General features: G+C 42.5%; 1 protein-coding gene across 4 annotated transcripts in view; it reads right to left on the bottom strand.

Annotated features, from left to right (window-relative positions):
* The window catches only part of CNTN2 (contactin 2), a 130974-nt gene extending 110457 nt beyond the window's left edge, over positions 1 to 20517 (bottom strand). For 3 of the 4 annotated variants that reach the window (XM_075335676.1, XM_075335677.1, XM_075335679.1), the window contains exon 1: positions 20332 to 20517. The gene's annotated coding sequence lies outside the window, so the exon portion shown is untranslated. The remainder of the gene's footprint in view (positions 1 to 20331) is intronic. The other variant, XM_075335678.1, reaches the window with a different exon arrangement.
* Between the last annotated feature and the right edge of the window lie 755 nt (positions 20518 to 21272).

Below are 21272 nucleotides of genomic sequence, written 5' to 3'. Positions count from 1 at the left end.
TTATCTATGAATGATGTAAGGGAGGAGGGAGTGAACTCTGATATTTCTGCTTGCATAGACACCATAGACACACACACAGCTGCAGCTGTGACAGGGGAGGGGGTCAGAGAAAGGTGTGACAATGCCTCTACAAGTAATCAGCCTGTGAGCTGGGATCTGTTGCCCTCTGCAGGGATAAGCAGAGAGCAGGGTGCTGCAGGGGGAGGACCAGTGTGTGGGGTGGGGGCTACCACAGCAAATGTGGGGTCCCCAGAGATTTCACAGCGGGGTTCTGTTGCTGCAGGAGGGGAACAGGCAGGTGAGATTGGGGCCGGTCCAGGAGCGGAAGTGCTCCCAGGTAAGATCTCGGTGCATGGTTCCCCCACAACCGGGGTGTCAGGAAGCCAGGTAGGTCTGCCTGAACCGGCGACTTGGTCAGGAACGGAGGAGGAGCAGGCACGACCCACGGTCGCAGCGGCTGTGGCCGCTGTCACCCGCAGTGGGAGTGCTGGAAGCCAAGGGGCCTCCCGGAGGTCCGATAGCTCTTCCCCTTCTGACCAAGTGGCAGCCGAGTCAGGTGGAGGCCAGGACACAGGTCCCGGGGTACTGACCGAAGATGTGACAGTCTCGTCGATTCTGGCCACATCTAGTCAGGGGTTTCAGGCAGCGTTAGAAGCTGACGACAGCCTGAAAGCTCTTAAGGAGCAGGCGGCCCAGCCTCCCTCGGACTCGGACCCGGAGCGAGTGGTCTGGGACCAAGGACGGCTGTACCGGGCCACGGTCCAGCAGGGTTCACCGGAGGCGTGGCCCAGGGACCGACAGTTGGTGGTACCCTATCCGTTCCGGACGGAGTTGTTGCGGATCGCACATGAGATTCCGATGGCCGGACACCTAGGGATCGCTAAGACCAAGGCCAGGTTAAACCAGCATTTCTACTGGCCAAAAATGGGGGCCGATGTGGCTGCCTACTGCCGTTCGTGTGAAACCTGTCAGAGAGTGGGGAAGGCGGGGCCACACCCCAAAGCCCCACTAGTATCTTTGCCAATCATCGATGAGCCTTTCAGGAGGGTGGCTGTGGATCTGGTCGGCCCGCTGGCCATCCCCAGCAGCTCCGGGAAACGCTTCATACTGACGGTAGTGGACTATGCCACCCGGTACCCAGAAGCAGTGGCCTTGTCGTCCATTCGGGCTGACAAGGTGGCCACCGCATTGCTGGAGATTTTCTCCCGAGTGGGTTTTCCCCAGGAAATGCTCACTGACCGGGGGACCCAATTCATGTCCCAGCTGATGGAGGCCCTCTGTAAGCAAGTCCAGGTGCGACATCTGGTGGCCAGCCCGTACCATCCACAGACTAATGGCCTGTGCGAGCGGTTTAATGGCACCTTAAAGCAGATGCTTAAGATGTTGGTCGACTCCCATGGGCGTGACTGGGAGCGGTATCTCCCACACCTGTTATTTACTTACCGGGAGGTTCCACAGGCCTCAACAGGATTCTCACCGTTTGAGCTCCTGTACGGGCGACGTGTGCGGGGCCCCCTGGCTCTGGTGAAAGAGGCTTGGGAAGGGGATTTGGCCACCCCTGGAGTGTCGGTTATCGAGTATGTCATGCGCTTCCGGGACAAAATGCAGGCCTTGACGCAACTGGTACACGACAATATGGCTCAAGCCCAGGCCGATCAGAAGCGTTGGTACGACCAGAACGCTTGTGAGAGGACCTACCAAGTGGGTCAAAAGGTGTGGGTACTGGTCCCCGTACCACAGGACAAGCTTCAGGCAGCCTGGGAAGGCCCATACCTCGTGTTCCAGCAGCTCAACCCTGTGACGTACCTGGCCCACCCCCAGGACCAAGAAGCAGGTGATGTCCTTCTTGGGGACCGCTGGGTACTATAGGAGGTTTGTTCCATGCTATAGTAGCCTGGCAAAGCCCCTGACGGACCTCACCAAGAAGAAGCTGCCCTCTGCAGTCGATTGGACAATGGACTGCGAGACAGCCTTCCGGGCCCTAAAGGACGCCCTGTCCAGCCCGCCCGTGCTACAGGCAGCCGACTTCACGCGGCCGTTTGTAGTACAGACCGACGCCAGTGACTTCGGCCTCGGTGCGGTGCTCAGCCAGGTGGACTCTGCGAGCCAAGAGCACCCAGTCTTGTACCTGAGCAGGAAGCTGTTACCGAGGGAAGTGGCCTATTCCACAATGGAGAAGGAGTGCCTGGCCATAGTGTGGGCCCTGCAGCGTCTGCAACCCTATCTATACGGGCGCCACTTCATCGTGGAGACGGACCACAACCCCCACAGCTGGTTGCACACCGTCTCTGGGACGAATGGGCGACTGTTGCGATGGAGCCTTGCGCTCCAGCAATACAACTTCACCATTCGCCACAAAAGGGGCCGTGACCACGGTAACGCAGACGGGCTGTCCCGACAAGGAGAGGTCGCGGACGGGCGCACGGGGGAACACCGGAGTGTGCTGCCCCCTAGCGCCCTCAAAAGGGGGGAGGTGTGAGGTAAATCCGGAGATATGACGATAAATCATGATATTCAAGTTATGTCAGGAAGCCCTCTCCTGGTGTCACCCCCCCTTTCCTTCACACAACTTGTTTAGCAACCCATCCCATGGCCATCTCCTGTGATGTGGAAATTAGGTGATGTGGGAACAAAGGTCACAGGATGACTCCCTGCCGTCACCCTGTAACAAGAGTTGTATCTCATTATAAGGCTCTGGAACTAGCCAGACAGAACGACTCCAGTAAAAAATGGTTCATATCTCGCAAGCCATATTTCCGATAAATACGGCAACCATAAAAATGGTGTTTTCGCATGCGGACGATGCTGGCACACCTTTTTTATGGGAGCGGGAGCTTGGGAAATACCCCAGGCGTGATATCAGCCAATGTGGAACTAGTAGACAAGTCATGAAACCTCTCATTCTGTAGCTAAATTCATAACTGTCACAATGAGAGCATTGGCGTCCGCCTACGACGCTCCCAGGCCAAGTTATGGCCATATTCCATGTTGTGGATTTTGTCCATAACTCCAGCCAGGGGTGGAGCAGTGCTCCCTCTGAGGTCACGAAGGTAGGAGGGGACCTGGATTTGCCCAGGTTGATAACCCTACTTCGGCCATTTTCCAGTGTTCTTTCGCTGGGGGTCACGTGCAGGAAACATCTGTGGGAGTTCCTAGAAACCTGGTCTACAGCGCCCCCCTGTGGCCAGACGCACAAGGTAACTGATTGAGTTGCATACCTGTTTGTAAACCATGCTTTATCTGTAACTGTACTCTGACATAACTGTATATTCTGTAGATTCCCTATTGTATATATTGTAGTTTCTAGTGTGCTTTAGGCTGATTAAATTATATAATTAATCTTGGGCTGTTCTGTTATCTCGATCTTGAATCCCACGTCTGTGTGTTCGGCTAATAGTTACCGTGAAGCGGTTGGTGGCAGCGAGTTGTGCCAAGGATTATTGTGGGGAGGCCAGTGAGATTCTGGGAGGTTTAGATATATTCCGCCCGCGGAGGTCGGGGGAATATATACCCTACTCTCACCGGGGACCCTTCAATAATCGGCATAAGTAGTATAGCGGCCTCCTTGCTTATTGTCGGGCAATTCCATAATTGGCCTGACTATAAGAGGGGCGCTAGAGAGCGCGTCACGTGCTCTGTCTGTCAGTCGGGAGGTATAAAGGAGGGGTGACCCCCACTTGTTACCCCCCGATTGTGACGTACTGGTAGCCAGCGCGGGGGATTTCTGAGTGACCCCCCCGGTGGTTCGTGACAGCTTACAAGCTCTAAAGCAAAGAGCTTTCGAACGTTCGCTGCTGGTCTAGAAAACCAACCATCTCTGATCAGCAGTGCCAGATACTATGGGCAATAATCCGTAAACGAAAGAAAAACAAATTCCTCCATTCTCAAGAATATAAATACGATAAATTGTAAAGTTGCTTGTTTTTACAAACACTTTACGATATTACTCATTAAACAAGATGAGATTAAAGCGAGCTTTTACACGCTGCGACATCGCTAGCGATATCGCGAGCGATAGCACCCGCCCCCGTCGGTTGTGCATCACAGGCAAATCGCTGCCTGTGGCCCACAACATCACTGACACCCGTAACACATACTTACCTGTCTAGCGACGTCGCTGTGTCCAGCGAACTGCCTCCCTTCTAAGGGGGCGGTTCGTTTGGCATCACAGCGGCGTCACTAAGCGGCTGCTCAAAAGAAGCGGAGGGGCAGAGATGAGCGGGCGGAACATCCCGCCCACATCTTTCCTTCCTCATTGCGGGGGCCGCAGGTACGGTGATGTTCGTCGTTCCTGTGGTGTCACAGATAGCAATGTGTGCTGCCGCAGGAACGACGAACATCCTGCGTCCTCCAGCAGCAACGATAATTGGGATTAGAATGACGTGTCAACAATCAACATTTAGGTGAGTAATTTTGATCGTTAAGGGTCGTTTGTGTGTTTCACATGCAACGACGTCGCTAACGAGGCCGGATGTGCGTAACGAATTCCGTGACCCCAACAACATCTCGTTAGCGATGTCATTGCGTGTAAAGCCCGCTTTATATTTAAGATTAAGATTCAAGACTCATGCGCCCATCATTTTAAAGGTTTGGTAGTCATCATATACGCTGATCCTCTGACACCAATACATATACATATATACACACACTCATTTAAATCGCCGGTAGTATGTAGGCGATAGAGTATCTTTCTAGTAAAGATTCTCCAGGAAAATAGAATAACATACCATGGAAAGCAATAAAAAGGCTACAGAAATGGATAAAACACTGGAATGGTTTTCATGAGTGGTTTTCCCTTTGTGCATCAATATTGTGTGAATCTACTTGAAGAAGTATCAGACACATTGCAGAATCAAGAGCTTTAAAGGGATCATAAGTGTAATTAATGTATGGAATCATTAGGTGCAGATTAATCACAGTAGTGCTCTCGGGTGATAGCCAGGCAAGGATCTGTAGGTAAGGTATAATACTCTGTCAGTCAGGGATCTTCATACATGCATGCATTTGATGAATGTGTGTACAGGGCTTTTATTGATGGCCCATGAAGGTTATGCTGGACCACAAGTCACATGCAATAAATACTGTCTGCTAGCCCCTGACTCTTAGGAGTCATAAAACCAGGAATGAGCTGCTATACTTCCATAGACAAACACAATCCTCTCTGTTATAAAAATACGGGACACAGGGTGCAACAGATTTCGGTCGTAAATTGTACTAAACTGATTAGTCTAGTGTAATATGTCTTTCAGACACTTTATATAGCAATTTGAAAAAGTTTGGAAAATATTTAGAAAACAAGAAAATAAAATGTCATTAAATTGATCAACTGTACTAAGGTTTACACCATTTGTTTTTCCATAATGCCTAATAGTACATGAACTCCGTAGAGTGTTAGCTCTTATGATCAGGGCTCTCGCTCCTACTGCTTGCACTGTGTACTAATTTGTTACTACTTGCTGTGTAATCATTGATTCTGTTTCTACATGTTCCCTCTAAATTGTAGTGATGCTGAATACGTAATAATAAAATATAAATAAAAGATTATCATTTATTTTTCTGAATTAGGTTGGGAATGTGCACAAATGTGCAATTCTACTTGTGAAGTTTTAAAAAATTTGCGCCAAATCATGAATACCTGTATCCTATGATCTTATTGATGAATCTCTATGCCTGCAATATTAGCAGTGGCGTACTGCCAATGGCGGCAGACCACGTGGCTGCTATTGGTCCCGGGGTCCTGTGAGTCAGGGGGCCCCGGTGCTAGCACCTGTACTGGGCCCCCCCAGCCGGCATCACACTTTCAGCTTTGATGCCAATACAGTTGAAGGCAATGGTGAAGGAGGGAGCGATCTACTGATGCTCCCACCTTCATCAGTGTCCCTCGACGTCTGAGATTAGACAACTCAGCGAAGCAGGTGTGATGATGCTATTACTGCGTGCCCGCTGTACCAAAATGTGCAGGGTACAATACAGTATATAATATGGAGGATTATGCAGTACATTATAACATATGGAAGACTATAGGGAGTGCATTATAATATATAGAGGACTATGTGGCAAATTATGAGATATGGACGACTATGAAGAGTGCATTCAAATATATAAAGGACTATGGGAGGTGCATTTTACTATATGGAGGGCTATGTGGTGAATTATGCGATATGGATAACTATGAAGAGTGCATTAAAATATATAGAGGACTATGGGAGGTGCATTTTACTATATAGAAGACTATGTGGGTGTGCGGCCCATTAAACTATATGGAGAGTTATGAGGGATGCATTATAGTATATAGAGGACTATGTAGGGCGCATTATACTATATGGAGGACTATGGGTGTGCATTATACTATATGGAGGACTATGAGGTGCATAATACTGTATGGAGGACTATGTGGGGTCCATTATACTATATGGATGACTATGGGGGGTCCATTATACTATATAGAGTACTATGTATGTAGTGCTCATTATACTATACAGAGGACTATGTTAGGCTCATTTTTCTATATGGAAGGCTATGTGGGGCCATTATAATATTTGAAGAGTTATGATGGAGTCTTTATTCTTTATGAAGGGCTACTTGAGGACCATTATACTGTATGCAAGCAATTATACAATGTGAAGGTTTGTGTGAGTTCCTCCATACTGTGTAGAGGGCTGTGTTGGGGCCATTATACTATATGTAGGACTAGTGGGGTCATTATACAATATGAAAAGGTGTGGCAGCCATTATACTGTATGTAAGCCCATCATACTGTATGGAGGGGTGTGTGGGGGTCACATTTGGGGATCATACTGTGTTGGTGTCACCATACTTTGCTGGGGTAGTTGAGGGTGGATACAGGAGGGTCATCATACTGTGCCTATGGAGGGTACTTGGAAGAATTTACTGTGGGGTTTCATGCAGTGTTTGTGGAGCACTTCTGCTGGCATCATACCTTATGGGTGCAATGAAAGGGAAAGCTATGGGCTTCAATAGAAGGAAAATTATTTTGTAAGGGCTGCAAAGTTGTGTGATATGCTTTTATGTGACACATCCGAATATTAATTAATTAATTCTGTTATGGGGCCCCATGATTATGTATACCCATAACTATTAGGGATACTTTATGACAGTGTTGTCACCACCAGTCCTCAAGAGCCACCAACAGTGCATGTTTTTAGGATTTACTTAGTATCACGCATATGATGGAATTATCACTTGTGCAATACTAAGGAAATCCTGAGAACATGATCTGTTGGTGGCTCTTGAGGACTGGAGTTGGGGAACATTGATTTAGGGAATATCACACATATAGTAAAGTATATAGAGAGACGGTATAGAAAATAGGCATAGTGAGGAAGCTACAAACTGTGACATTTCCTCATGTTTTCCTTCACACCTTCAGTGCTGTATGTGCTAGTGCTCAATTTTTTCTTTTTCATTATTCTTTAGTAGAGTTCGGGTATTGGCAGTAACAATGTATGCAAACAATATTGGCTGAGCTCAACAAGGAAATTCAATCGAGAGTGTAGATCTGGTCACTTAGCAGAACCTAGAAGATTCAGAAGTATGTAGCAGACCTTACTGACCGAGACTTGACAACTGCACCTTGAACAGAATGAAAGGCTAAAAAAATGCCGGTACTGTGTTTATTAAAAAGGCAATATAACTACCGTATATGACCATATTAACAGATATGTGTGGTGTCTACAAAAGCCTGTTAAAGAAGAGACAAATTAGTAATGTTTAAAAATATAAATTTTATTAATCATATATAAATACATTAATACATAATATATACGGTACAAAATAAAAAAAGAGAAAAATTGAAAGAAACTGTATAGGCAAATATGTAAAGTACAGTGCTTGGTAAGTTGTGCGGCACCAATCTCAGGAAGAAATATAAAAATACATAATGCAAGATTGTGCAATGCAACCCCCCCCAAAAGTCATGTCACTCAGTATAGTAGAGATGGAGATGGAGTATCTCCTGTAACCCATGGTGATTACAATAGTAACAAAAAAATAAACTATGCTTTCATTGTCCATAATGGAGAAAAATGTTCCTGTTTCAGAGAGAGCTTTTATTAAAGGTGCTACGCTAATTATTAATTATTATGACTTTTAGGATGTGTCTATCAGAGAATTAACAGGGACAGGGATGTGGAGATGGAGTCGGAGTCGGAGCTAGTTTTGCGTGGAGTCAGAACTGGTGGAAATGCATCAACTCTGACTTTAAAGAAGAGATTGTCCACTACTTTTACATTGATGGCTTATCCTTAGGATAAGTCATCAATGTCTTATCGGGCAGGATCTGGCACCCCGGACCCCCATCGATCACCTGTTCTCATTGCTGCCGTCAGCAGCAGATGGCAAGAAATGCTAAGTTCTGGAGGTGCCCCAACAACTGATATTGGCTGCAGCTGGGTACTTAACATCCACCTCCCTTTCAAATGAATAGGAGGTGGAAGTGCAGTACACAGGCATGGCCATAACAAGACGGGGCACCTTTGGAACTGAGCACTTCCAGCTACCTCTTGCCGGTAGCGGCACCAAGAACAACTGACCGATGGGGGTGCGGGGTGTCACACCCCAGCTGATCAGACATTGATGACCTATCCTAAGGATAAGCCATCAATGTAAAAGTAGTGGACAACCAAAAAAAAGTTATTTATTATTTTATAATTTTTTTTAACGCTCAAAGGAATTTGTACGTTTTGAAATATTAATAATATAAATATATCTTTAGTTCCATCAATCTAAGGCCCCTATTTATTTAAACAAAAAAAAACCCATGACAACCAAGGTGATAGAAAATCAGTTAATACATATTTTGCTTTTCCTCTTGTTCCTTATACTAAAAATCTTTGTGCTACTGTGAAGCCAGTAGGTAAACATGTCATTGAGTAACATTTGTTATTGCTAATTATTGCCCAATTAAGAAGGAATTGGAGATGAAGTATAGAAAAATAGAATAGTCAGAACATCGGACTACCATCTCTACAGGGTTGAGTAAACTGCTGAGATCCTCACTACTCTCCAGAATGAGGACCTGTCCTGAAGCTATACTGTACTCACATGTTCTTAACTACCCTTTACAGAGTCCAGAGATACATTGAATGACAATGGTCAGCCAAGGCCATCAAAACACTTGGAGGATTCCATAATTTCTTTTCATTTTGGAGAACAGTGACTGAGAAATCATGGCTAGGACCAAAAGTCATCTCTCGAGAGCAATGATCAGACTTTCCTGTATTTACGGACTGTATATGTTCTCTCAATGTTTGTACGTGATCTGTATTTTCTCTCATGTTCTTACTGACAGGTTAAATAGTGTTTCCAGACAATGAAATTGATTTTTGAAAAAAGTATTTCTGTGTTTAACCAACTACCTCCAAGTATCTTCTCCAGCGCCACTTCTGGAACAGCAATTTCGAGCTCCTGTGTTCTTTAATATCCATCATATCTTGCGATGACTTTTCAGCCAACACTATTTCAGCCTGACCAAGCACCCTTGAAAATTGTTAGCCTGTCTATGCTTTTATCAAGCTCCAAAGTGCATCCATTGAGGAAATCTAGTTTCTTCTCTGGGGCATCAACCTTAGTTGTGATGTCTCTCATATTGCTTGGGTGGTAACAGAAGGACAAGAAAAACTTAGTGGATGTTACAGAATGTTGAATATTGGAGAACTGGGGCATCGTTTGACAGCATAACACTAGATTTTTGGAACTGTAAGTGTATTAGAAAGTTCTTTTTGCAAGTAAAGATCAGGCTTTCATTGAGGAATAGTCATGGTGAACCCCTTTAATTGGCTTCCTATGAAAGTTTATCCAAATGTGTGAAGGAAAATTTAACGTGAACCGCCTTTACCAAATAAGAGTAGGCTCTTTAGAATAGTGTTGAGCTCCAATGAGTACATTCTGTCTTCTGAAGGATATTCTGACAATTTTTATGTATTGCATTGATTTAAATGTTCAAAGTGTAATTTTGTCTCCTTTTATGACAGCAAGATAATTTACCTAGCATAGTATTCCTTTTAAGTTATTTGCATGTCTGTATAGACTTCCATGGTTTGATTTAGCATAAAAGATTTTAACTCCCAATCTAATTGCTCTTTATAAAAGTGATAAAAAAAGATTAAAGTTCTTTTCTGTCATCTGGTGAAAAAAAATAATCAATCTGTTCTTTGCCAAATTAGGCTTCAAAAACTTTGACCCGCCGTAAAATGTATATTTCTAAATTGACATGAAATATCTCTAAGTGATTAAAGATATTAAATGGATTTGCATTAATGAACAGAATAAAAGATATCAGCTGCGGGTTAGTCGGACCTATAACTTAGCCACCATACATCATCTCATTAAGGCGCATCCCTAATTAATTTCTATGATCTCATCTTGAGATTATGAGACGTTACTTAGCGTGTAATGAGAAAGATGAGCAGGTCTGACTTATGGTTTTCCATTAGTGTTTGTTGAAGTTATAGATGACACTCGACCCAGTATCTTCTCTATCAAACACTACACAAAGTATCCCCCTCCATTATAGTCCATCTCATCAGAAGACACATCACAAAGTATCCTTTTAAAATGATTAAAATAAGTCAAAGTGAGTGCCTTTATTCCGCACTTAGGGTTTGTGGCCAATCCATGAAATTTATTAAAGATTTAAGATACAGTCATATCTTTGGTATACATCAATGATATTGGATTACGTTTAGAAGGAGCTTTTGTGATAAATCTGTGGGTAATATTTCCTAATGAAAATTAAAATCTTGGATGTCCATTGTTGAGTCATTTGGAAGCCCTTGTGATGAGATATCTGCTCATGCATATGTTAGAATGCCTGATCCTCGAAGATTGCTTTTGTGTGCAAGCATTTCAATAAGCACATACATAGGTGCACCTAGGATACTTTTAAGAAATAGAGAATTTAGTAACATATTTTTTACTATAGAATTCAGAAACTATAACATCATTGTAATAACTGGGCTGCCAGATCCTGAATCGTTGGACACTGGTCACAGATGTTCCAAGTGGATGTTCTGGTATATGGCATGGTCCATAATGACATAAGCATTTATTGTCATAGGATATAGACTATACTTAAAAAAGGAAAGAAATATTTTATGTCAAAGACAAAATTATTGTCTATCGGCAGGAAGTTCTCGTCCACTGTTTTAGTGGTCATTTGTGAACTATCGATTTTTTGTTATACTTGCAGACAATGGGCTGATCAATACATATGCAGAACAAGCAATTCATATTTTTAGGACTCGGAACTATTTTTTTCTTTAGTACATATTCATCAATAAATGACAAATCAGATGGAAAATATGTGCTCTGACCCGTGTTATGAAAGGCTTTCTTGTACTTGTCTTAGATTCCACATGTGGCAGTTATATAGTATCAGAAAACCTAATCCGTATTCTAGAGTTAGGTATATAGATTGCAATATGTATGACATATTTGCCCAAAAGCACACAATTTTGGAAAAAAAAAATTGGGGAAATTTTTAGATTACAGAGATTTTTTTTTAAAATAATCTTATCAAATAGAAGGTATTTTTGTCAATCGAGCATTTTTTTTTCTTTCTGTAAACATTTGTAAAGACAGTACATGGAGTTTAGCAGGAAAAATTATGTTAAGCTATCTCAATGCAGCTGAGTGTATCGGATATCAAAATTATAAGTTCCATATTGAATGACTAAGCTCTACTGATATAGCAGTGGTTCTACAAGAATTATTGTGACCCTCTGAGCTGACAACTATGGTACATTAGTAAAATCAATATCACCCATTGGTCTGCTTCAATTGTGACACTTAATAGGTGCTCTCATTTAGTTGGGATAAATGACAATTTTTTTTTTATGGTCAAACAAACATTGCTTAGGTTCTTGTTCCTAAACTTCTGTTCATTATACTAAACAGGAAAAGAAAAAAAATGTGTTACTTTTAGAAATCTATATTCTTTAGTTTTGGGGGAAAAAAGCGCAACGGTAATGTGCAATATTTTCTTACTTCTTCTATTTTGAATTGTCCTTGCCACTGAAGAAAAAGAGTGAGCATAGTTTAGCATGAAGGTGTTGCCAACCATAGTTTGACAGATTTACTGTAGTTTATGCTATAAATTGGCATGAATCATACTTTAAATCTACGCCAAATTATACCTGACATAGATTATAGATTGGGCTGTATGGACAGAAGAAGATGCATCAAATTTATCATGAATCATAAACTTGGTATATCCTACTCCAGGTAGACTGTAACATTGCTTTATAAAAGACCAGTCTTTGTAAATTCTCCCTATTCTGAAAACGTTCCAAATACTATATGATGTATTTCCTACAGCTATGGGCACTGTCCAATTATTCTCTAAGAAGGGCAGAATCACATAATATCCAGGACATTTACCAGCTGATTATTATATCTGGCATTGCCTACACTTTAGATCACCATACATGGTCTATGTTTTGGCATCATTGTCGTCTTTATGTAATATCACAAAAATACATCATCAATAATTGTATAAGACCTTATATGTAACCTAGTAGCATATTTTTACACATGGAAGCAGTGTATGGGTGTTACGGTTGCTGCGAGCACTGGAGACTATGTCCAGATTTCTTGCTACTGCACATGTGCGAGCGCTGGAGACTAAGTCCAGATTTCTTGCTACTGCACATGTGCGAGCGCTGGAGACTAAGTCCTATCTTGGAGCCATTGCACATGTGCGGGTGACATCATCGCTGACACGAGGTCACATGTCTCTGACACCTTCTATGCCGATTGGTCGCTGGTCATGTGCTTGTGACGCCTTGCTCGGTGATAGGCCAGCATGACGTCACTCCTGTCGTTCTGGCAGCGGATTGGCTCTGGTGTCCTCCATCTTGGATGAGGCACAGAGTCTATATAAGACCCTGACACACGCCGCATGGTGCTCAGTCCTCTTGGTTCATGCATGAGAGTAGACGCTCTGTGCACGTTCCTCTAGGCATCTCTCTGTCTATGCTAGGTGAGCGCTACCGGCAGGGTAGCGTTCTTATACCTTACAGCTTTGGCTGCTGTCCGTATCCTTACCTCTTAGGGGAGCGGACATAGGCAGGTGCCTGAGGCACATGGTCTGGCTGGGCCTTGTGATTCGACTCGTAGGTGGACGTTGCCGCTAGGGTAACGTTCCTTATGCTGCGTCTGGCAGTTGTTCGTATCCTCGCACACTAGGGGAGCGAACAGAGGTAGGAGCTTTGTGCGGCTTACGCTGCTGTTCGTCTCTTTTGCACCACTAGAAGAGCGGACCTAGGCAGGTGCCATATCTAGTGGTTCGTGTCCTCGCACACTAGTGGAGCGAACGCAGGTAGGAGCTTTGTGCGGCTTACGCTGCTGTTCGTCTCTTTTGCACCACTAGAAGAGCGGACCTAGGTAGGTGCCATTTCGCACACATTGCCTTTGTCTCTGTGATTATTAACAGAGATCATTCCACACACCCTTCAAGTAAGGGAGGAATTGCTTTACTTACTTATTATATCCTTCTGTGAGTTAACAGAGGTATTGCACTCTGCCATAGTCTGCAGCAGAGTCTCTGCACGGTGGACCCTGACAGTCTGATATCTCTTTGGTTTTTATAATCAGACAGCCCCCGTAACAATGGGTTTATTGGCCCAATAAAAAGAATACTTTTTTTGCAAAGGTTTGATGTGCAAGTCGTGAAAAATGAAAAGTAGAAGCCATATGCAAATCAGGCTAGAAGTACACTGGGAGTGTCATGTTCATTTGAATTGCTTCTTCCAAATTCATTAACACCCCCCCATTGTACTGCCCACCTAATTTGCATATGGTTTGTATGCTAAATGTCTAATCACTGGCACATCAGATCTTTACAAAAGTATAGCTGGGTTTACACACTGCAACATCTCAAACGACATCGCTGTAACGTCACCGGTTTTGTGACGCAATAGCGATGTTGTTTGCGATGTTGCAGTGTGTGAAACCTATCAGCGACCTGGCCCCTGCTGTGAAGTTGTAATCGTTACAAATCGTTCAGGACCATTCCTAGGTCCTTTGTTTCCCGCTGTGCAGCATGAAGTTTCAGTGTGTGAAGACTTTGCAGAGACTTTGTTAGCAACTTCCCTTTCAAAAGGCTGCTTATCAACGTCCCCAACAACCAGCTAGGTCGCTCTGCAGGTCCGGATCGCTGTTGAGTTGTTGGACAGGTTTGCCTCTTTGACAGCTCAAAAGAGACTTAGCAGAGACTTAGGGAGGTCGCTATTGCGTCACCAAACCCGTGATGTTACAGCGATGTCCTTTGCGATGTTGCAGTGTGTAAACCCAGCTTATCACACGGAGTTTTGCACAAACTTCGCCGACTGTCATGGTAGCATCGGGCTCTGTTTACATTGCAGATTCTGACATTCTGCCCAATGGGTTCCTCTAGTGTCTAGAATCAACATAGGCAGACTCAGGTGTCAACCTGCAGTCTGCTGACTCGTAGGTAGGCTAGCGGGAAGTTAGTCTCTGCTACTCTGCTTGTTAGGTTCCTTTGATCACGTGGTGGCGAGGCCACTCACATCAGTTCCCCTTCTATTTAAGCTGGGTGAAAGCTTCTGCCCATGCCAGTTATAGTTGCTATATTGGTCTGTGAGGTGTGGTGTCCCAGATTCTCTGATGTAAACTGTGCTATTTGCTTGCTGCAGCTGTGGGGTTTACCCATGTTGTTTTGTAGCTTCCTTCTCTTGTGTTTCCTGAATCTCTTATTGTCTTTACCTATGGGTGTGTGTGCTGTGTGACAGAGTTTTGTTTTTTTTCCCTTGTCTGTCTTTATCTGTGTCTTTCACTACATTCCTGTCCCGTCCCTCCCTGGGGAGGGGGAAATGGATCATGACTGGTCAGGAGCAGGGCCAGGATGGAGACTCAGACATCTCCACCATTAGGAGTATCCCTGAGAATAGGGATAACATAGGACCCCCTAGCTTGAGGGACAGCTTAGGGGACACAGTTCTCAGAGTCATCATGACAAAAAGAGGTATCATATTTATTAGAGGGTAAGTGCCTATAGAGCCATATCACTACTTTCATGAGTGATAATGCTAGGTCATAGTTCTTTGAGTAGTTTTTTAAGGGTTCGCTCACATCTGTGTATAAAAAAGTCACTGATTTTCATCCAGAAAAGTTGGATGAGTTGGAAATTCATGTGTTATTCTGTATGTCATGTGAGTGTGCGATATTTTTCTTGCCTAGCATCCGTTTGCAATGCTTTTTTTTCTCAGTAACTTTTATTCTACAATTATTTACAGGCCCATTAACAGTGTTCTATGCTACAGAATGGTAATGTATCCGTAAAAAAATTGACAGCATACAGATGGTCCATGTGTATCCGCTTTTTTCTCGCACCCATAGATTTGCATTGGCGAGTCTGGGACGTCATACACAGCATGATGAACATCAGCACTGACCCATTGATTAACATTAATGCACTTGGCGTATTTATATTCAGATGTGAGCGAACTCTAAAGAGCCATAATTGGTGAGGGCAGTAAGGTTATATACTACACATTTTACCGGTATAGTCATACGCTTTTTGTGCTATCTTAGTTTGCTCTTTAAATGAACATCTCATACTGCTCAGTTGACTTCTTTCTTTTATTTCTTATTCATGAGAATAAGTCTACATTTTCAGATCTTAACCCCTTAACGACCGCGGGCCGTAAAATTACGTCCTAAATGACATAATCTTACTGCCCGCGGTCCTCCGGCGGCAGCATGCCGCGATCGGCACACATCTCAGCTGATTTTCACAGCTGAGATGTGTGCCTGCTAGGCACAAGCAGAATCGTTATCTGCTCGTGCCGATTAACCCCTTATAATGGCGCTGTCAATACATGACAGCGCCATTATAAGCGCAATCGCGGTAAAGTTTTACTTACCGCCGAAACCGGAAGTCACGTGACGCGATCACGTGACTCCCGATAGTTGTCATGGTAGTACAGGGTCATGTGATGACTCCTGTACTACACATGAATTGGTTTCACTTTCGCTGTGCCCGGGGCACAGCAAAAGAGAAAGAGTGCGTATCTGCTGTTTACAGCCTTCCAGCTGTGATCAGCAGATATTGCAGAGCGATCGGAATGCTGATCGCAATAGCCCCCTAGGGGGACTAGTAAAAAAAAAAAAAAAAGTAAAAAAATAAGTTTTAAAAAATTAAAAAAAAACAAAAAAACCTAAAAGTTCAAATCACCCCCCATTCGCCCCATTAAAAATTAAAGGGTTAAAAAAATAAAAAATATACACACATTTGGTATCGCCGCGTTCAGAAACGCCCGATCTATCAAAATATAAAATCAATTAATCTGATCAGTAAACGGCGTAGCGGCAAAAAAATTCCAAACGCCAAAACGACGTTTTTTTGTCACCACAACTTTTGCGCAAAATGCAATAAGAGGCGATCAAAACGTAGCATCTGCGCAAAAATGGTACCGTTAAAAACGTCAGCTCGAGACGCAAAAAATAAGCCGTCATTGAGCCTAAGATCCCGAAAAATGAGAACGCTACGGGTCACGGAATATGGCGTAAAACGTGCGCCACTTTTTTCGGACAAACTTCCGATTTTTTTTTAACCCCTTATATAAAAGTAAACTTATACATGTTTGGTGTCTACGAACTCGCACTGACCTGAGGCATCACACCCACACATCAGTTTTACCATATAGTGAACACAGTGAATAAAATATCTCAAAAACCATAGTGCTATCGCACTTTTTTTGCAATTTTTCAGCATTTGGAATTTTTTTGCCATTTTCTAGTACACAATATGGTAAAACTGATGGTTTCATTTAAAAGTACAGCTCGTTCCGCAAAAAATGAGCCCTCACATGACCATATTGACTGAAAAATAAAAAAGTTACGTCTCTCAGAAAAAGAATGGCGAAAAAAAAAAACGGAAAGCGAAAAATCAGCCGGTCGTGAAAGGGTTAAAATGCATTTTTTACTTGTGACTCGGGCACTGAAAATAACGAACCTAAAATTACAAAACATGGTTCATTACTTCTTAACATTCTGCTGCTACGGCTATGTCTTGGTGTTTAATTTGTCTTATTTGTAATAAAAGCCACGTTTGGAAGTAGCTAAATTCCTATAAATAGGAAGAAATCTAGAAGTCTTGTGAGTCACCCTGCTTTATAGGGAACACCATTGCACCTGATTTATCCCACTTCTAAAAGTGATTAAAATAATATACCTGCCTATATATGAAGTCTACAAAATATTATATGATACTGCTGCATTAGCTGATGACTATAAATGGGATGCATAGAATATGGATCAATATTGGTAGAAACATAAGGTCCATACAGATGTGTGTGGTCTGGTACAGGACTTGTTCACTTGCCAGCTACACTGAGTATTTGTCCAGTTCTTAAGCTGCTTCTAATACGGCATCCATCACCCCAGGCTACTTATACTCAGGGTTTGCCGCAACAGATGGGTCAAAAACCATCAAGGGCCAAAAGAACAAATGAATGAATATGTTGTGCTCAGATGAAATGTGCATTTGAGAAGCATTTAATTCTTTGAAAATTGCTTTCAATTAAAAAAAATGAAAACACAGGGTTTTGATCTAATTATAGTAGAAAACTACTTGCTATATAGTGACAGATGTATCAACTTACACACAAATCATAATGCATATATTTTACATGCTACATCTGTTATATGATACATTGCAGAATGGACATTGTGATGTATACCCTAGGGTAGGACTACTCTGATATGCCATAATCCGTCTACGTAAAGTATGAGACATTAGGAGTTCTTTCTATTGATTACTTTTTCTATCTACTAAAGAGTCATGAAATGTTCATCACAAGGAAACATAACTTTAAGAAATAATATATATTTAAATAAAAAAAAGGATATATCATAAAAAGCAGAGCATAGACATTCTTCAATAAATGCATATCTAATGAAAAGCAAAAAAATGGAGTTGTCCCAAACTCAGTAGTTTGTGTACTGGAATTAAAGAGGTTAGCCACTACTTTAACACTGATTGCCTATCCTTAGGATAGGTCATCAATGTCTGATCGGCTGGGGTCCGACACCCCGCACCGCTGCCTACCAGCTGTTCCTGGAGTCGGCAGCAGGAAATACTCTAATCCGGAGCTGCCCCCTCTTCTGATAGTAGCTGTGGCCAGGTACTGCACATCTGCCTTCTACTGATTTAAAGGGAAGACTGATATGTAGTTCCCGGCTGCGGCCGCTATCAATTGACGGGCAGCTCCAGAACTGAGCATTTCAGCTTCCTGTTGCTCCCGACACCGAAAACAGCTGATCAGCAGGAGTGCCAATCAGACATTGATGACCCATCGTATGGATAGCCAATCAATGTAAAACAGTGAACAACCCCTTTTGAGGCTTGTGAATCCAATAATATCAAGCAACTGATTAGGTACCAAACTGGTGGGTTCCAAAAGATCATAGGTGCTCAGCATCTAGGAATAAAGTTGAATATCCTTTATTGAATTTCCATAAAACAACTCATTTTGTGGATTTAATCCCCTTTCTTAAATTTGCAAAAAGTGAGATAGTTGTTGTAAATTACAAACTAGATAAAGGGGAATAAATCCCCAAAACACGTTGTTTATTGGATATTAACTGCTAAAGCTCTTTTGAAACCCATCTATTTTGCACCTAATCAATTGCCATATATTATTTGATTCACATTGTTATCCTTGGGAAGGTTGGCACCCTGAAGTCCTACACACCATTACTGATCTGAATTAGGGCTACTCTTTTACTAATGGAATGCATTACCCTTACTTATAAAGATGTATTACTTGTAGTAGGAGGACTTTCTTCATTAATATGGTATAAAGTAAGTTACAATGTAATTGCTTCATTTTTGGGGGACAGGGGTAACCAACTCTCCATAAAGAATCCAGCTGTGTATTGAGAAATAAGTAATAGTCTAATGGAAAGAAATATATTTATAAAAAAAAATTAATGATCAGATGAGTGAGTAATACAAGCAGCAAAAACACATTAGAAAAAAATTGCAATTAAACTTAATCAATTTCCCTTCTTTGAGTTTTGCCTTCATTGTAAAAGTTACATATTCTAGAATTCCGACTGCTGACAATTGATCCTTTTAGTAATTTGGATCTAAAAAGTGCACTGAAGTTTTGGCCACTTTATAGAACAGTTGCCAACATTCGTGTAACGCTTTAGGTCTTCACTTTAGAAATTATTAATACAAGAATATTTAAGAACCACGGAATGGATGACATTTACAATATCTTTTACCAAATGGATGTACATGTCATAAGAGTGCAGCTTCTGGCTAGATTTCCCCAGTAGGCCCTTTTTACTCTGAGGGACAGAGGAAGGCAATCCATGCGATTAATCTGGCCATAAACCACCCTCACCATTGTAACCTAAATTGAGCATCCTTTGGCATGTTTATGGGGTCAAAAGTCAGGCCGTGACTTCTGTATACTAGCAGCTACATTACTTGCTCCTTATTTTTACTACAACTCATCTATATAAGTTTGTCTTCAACTTCTTCTGCTGTCTTTTCTTTCAGTGATCCACCCAGTTTCACCAACACCTTAGGCCTACTTCATACATCATACTTCATACATACTTTCAGAAAGGGATTCAAACATATATATTGCTTTTTTACCTATAAATCAGTAGCATCCTACACCACACATTACTGTATTTTATGTACCATTCTTTAATTTAAAGACTTCCCATCCTAATGATTCCAGACATCTGCAGATCATAATGCCGGTTTCTCCCAGATTTATTGTAATACTTCTCTATGGGTATGTCCACTTTGAGAACGACCACTGAACAAGTAATCAATCACTAGACTCACTTGGATGTTTGCAATTTTTCCAATTTTCTTGACTTGACTTGCATTGTCACACTGCTGTCGTATTATGAAGTCACCCGAACACTACTTGTGACTTTAGACTTCTATGCAGCACAACCAGCATCACATCTGAACCGTCCTGCCTTGCAGTCCATGTTCTTAAGGCCATACTAAAGAACCTAAGACTATTGCTAGAACATCTAGTAAGCCTAAGATATAGACTCAGCAGTCTGTGCCTTCTTGCTTCTAGGTATTTTGCCAAGACATGCATTCCTGAACACCTCCAGTCATTTAGCCTTTGGATGCAAACATTGCATTTTAATGTTTCCCAGATAATGTAAAACACAATTTCAAGACAAATTTTTCTCACAAACTAGGTGTCCCGCAAGATGTGCACATCACTAATAATATAAAAAAATCGAAGTCTGCTATAAACAAATGATTAAATGGCAGCTTATCTGGTGGTGCACAATAAATCCTACCTGAATTAAACAGACAGGTGCCAATGCCACAGCAGCGGGTACTTCTGTCGCTCTCTTCACATCACATACAGAAATCTGCAGCAAGGAGGGAGGTGCAGGCTCAGTGCTGTGGATATATATATGTGTGTGTGTATCAGGATACTGCAAGCTGACTGCATCAGTATACGCTCCTCCTCTCTCTCCTTCTCTCGCTCTCTCTCTTATTCTCTTCCTCCCTATTTCCTCAGACTCCCTCCCTTTCCCTCCAGAGTCCTCCCTATGAGGGCAGGAGCACAGACACATTGGCAGATGCACAGACGGTGCCAGGTTTCCTTGCACTGGTACATTATACTGTAGATAAATGTGGATGCTCTCCTGTTGTGTCATCCTATAACAGGGATTACCATATGCTCCATAACATTGCGCAATGGCAATATTACATGCTGCAGTCATCAAGTGGAGTGGAGCTGAGTTTCTCAAGAGTAGCCGTCTAGAATTTGTCATTTAGCAAAAGTCATTGCTATATCACAACATATCATTTACGGTATACAATACATTAGAGTAAGATATCTGCTACATTCGCTTTCGTGTAGTTTTCCAGATTTTTGTTAATAAAGCTTAGCACTATAAAATGAAAAGTTGCGACTTTATAATAAACTTTAAAATCCTCATTGTCTTTAGGCTGATTGATGTCAGTGAATGGGAACTTTGTAGGTAATATCCAAAGACTTAAAATCTTTACAGATCTAATCAAGCTGAGAGTGGCCCACAGGGGAGCAGGTAAATCCCCGGGTGGGCCCTCCTACAGGAGCACTAGGTGGCACAATACACTTGATTCCCTATGTACAGACAAAGGCAGCGCCTTGTCATTCATTCAAAAATATATCCAGATTATTATTATTATATAGATATGAGAAAAGGACATGGCACTCCTAAATAGTGAGTGAGAAGTATTATTATAT

The sequence above is a fragment of the Anomaloglossus baeobatrachus genome, chromosome 2 (genome assembly GCF_048569485.1).
Source record: "Anomaloglossus baeobatrachus isolate aAnoBae1 chromosome 2, aAnoBae1.hap1, whole genome shotgun sequence".
Lineage (NCBI taxonomy): Eukaryota > Metazoa > Chordata > Amphibia > Anura > Aromobatidae > Anomaloglossus > Anomaloglossus baeobatrachus.
The sequence above is the reverse complement of the archived record's forward strand: the minus strand, read 5'-3'. Positions and strand labels throughout refer to the sequence as shown.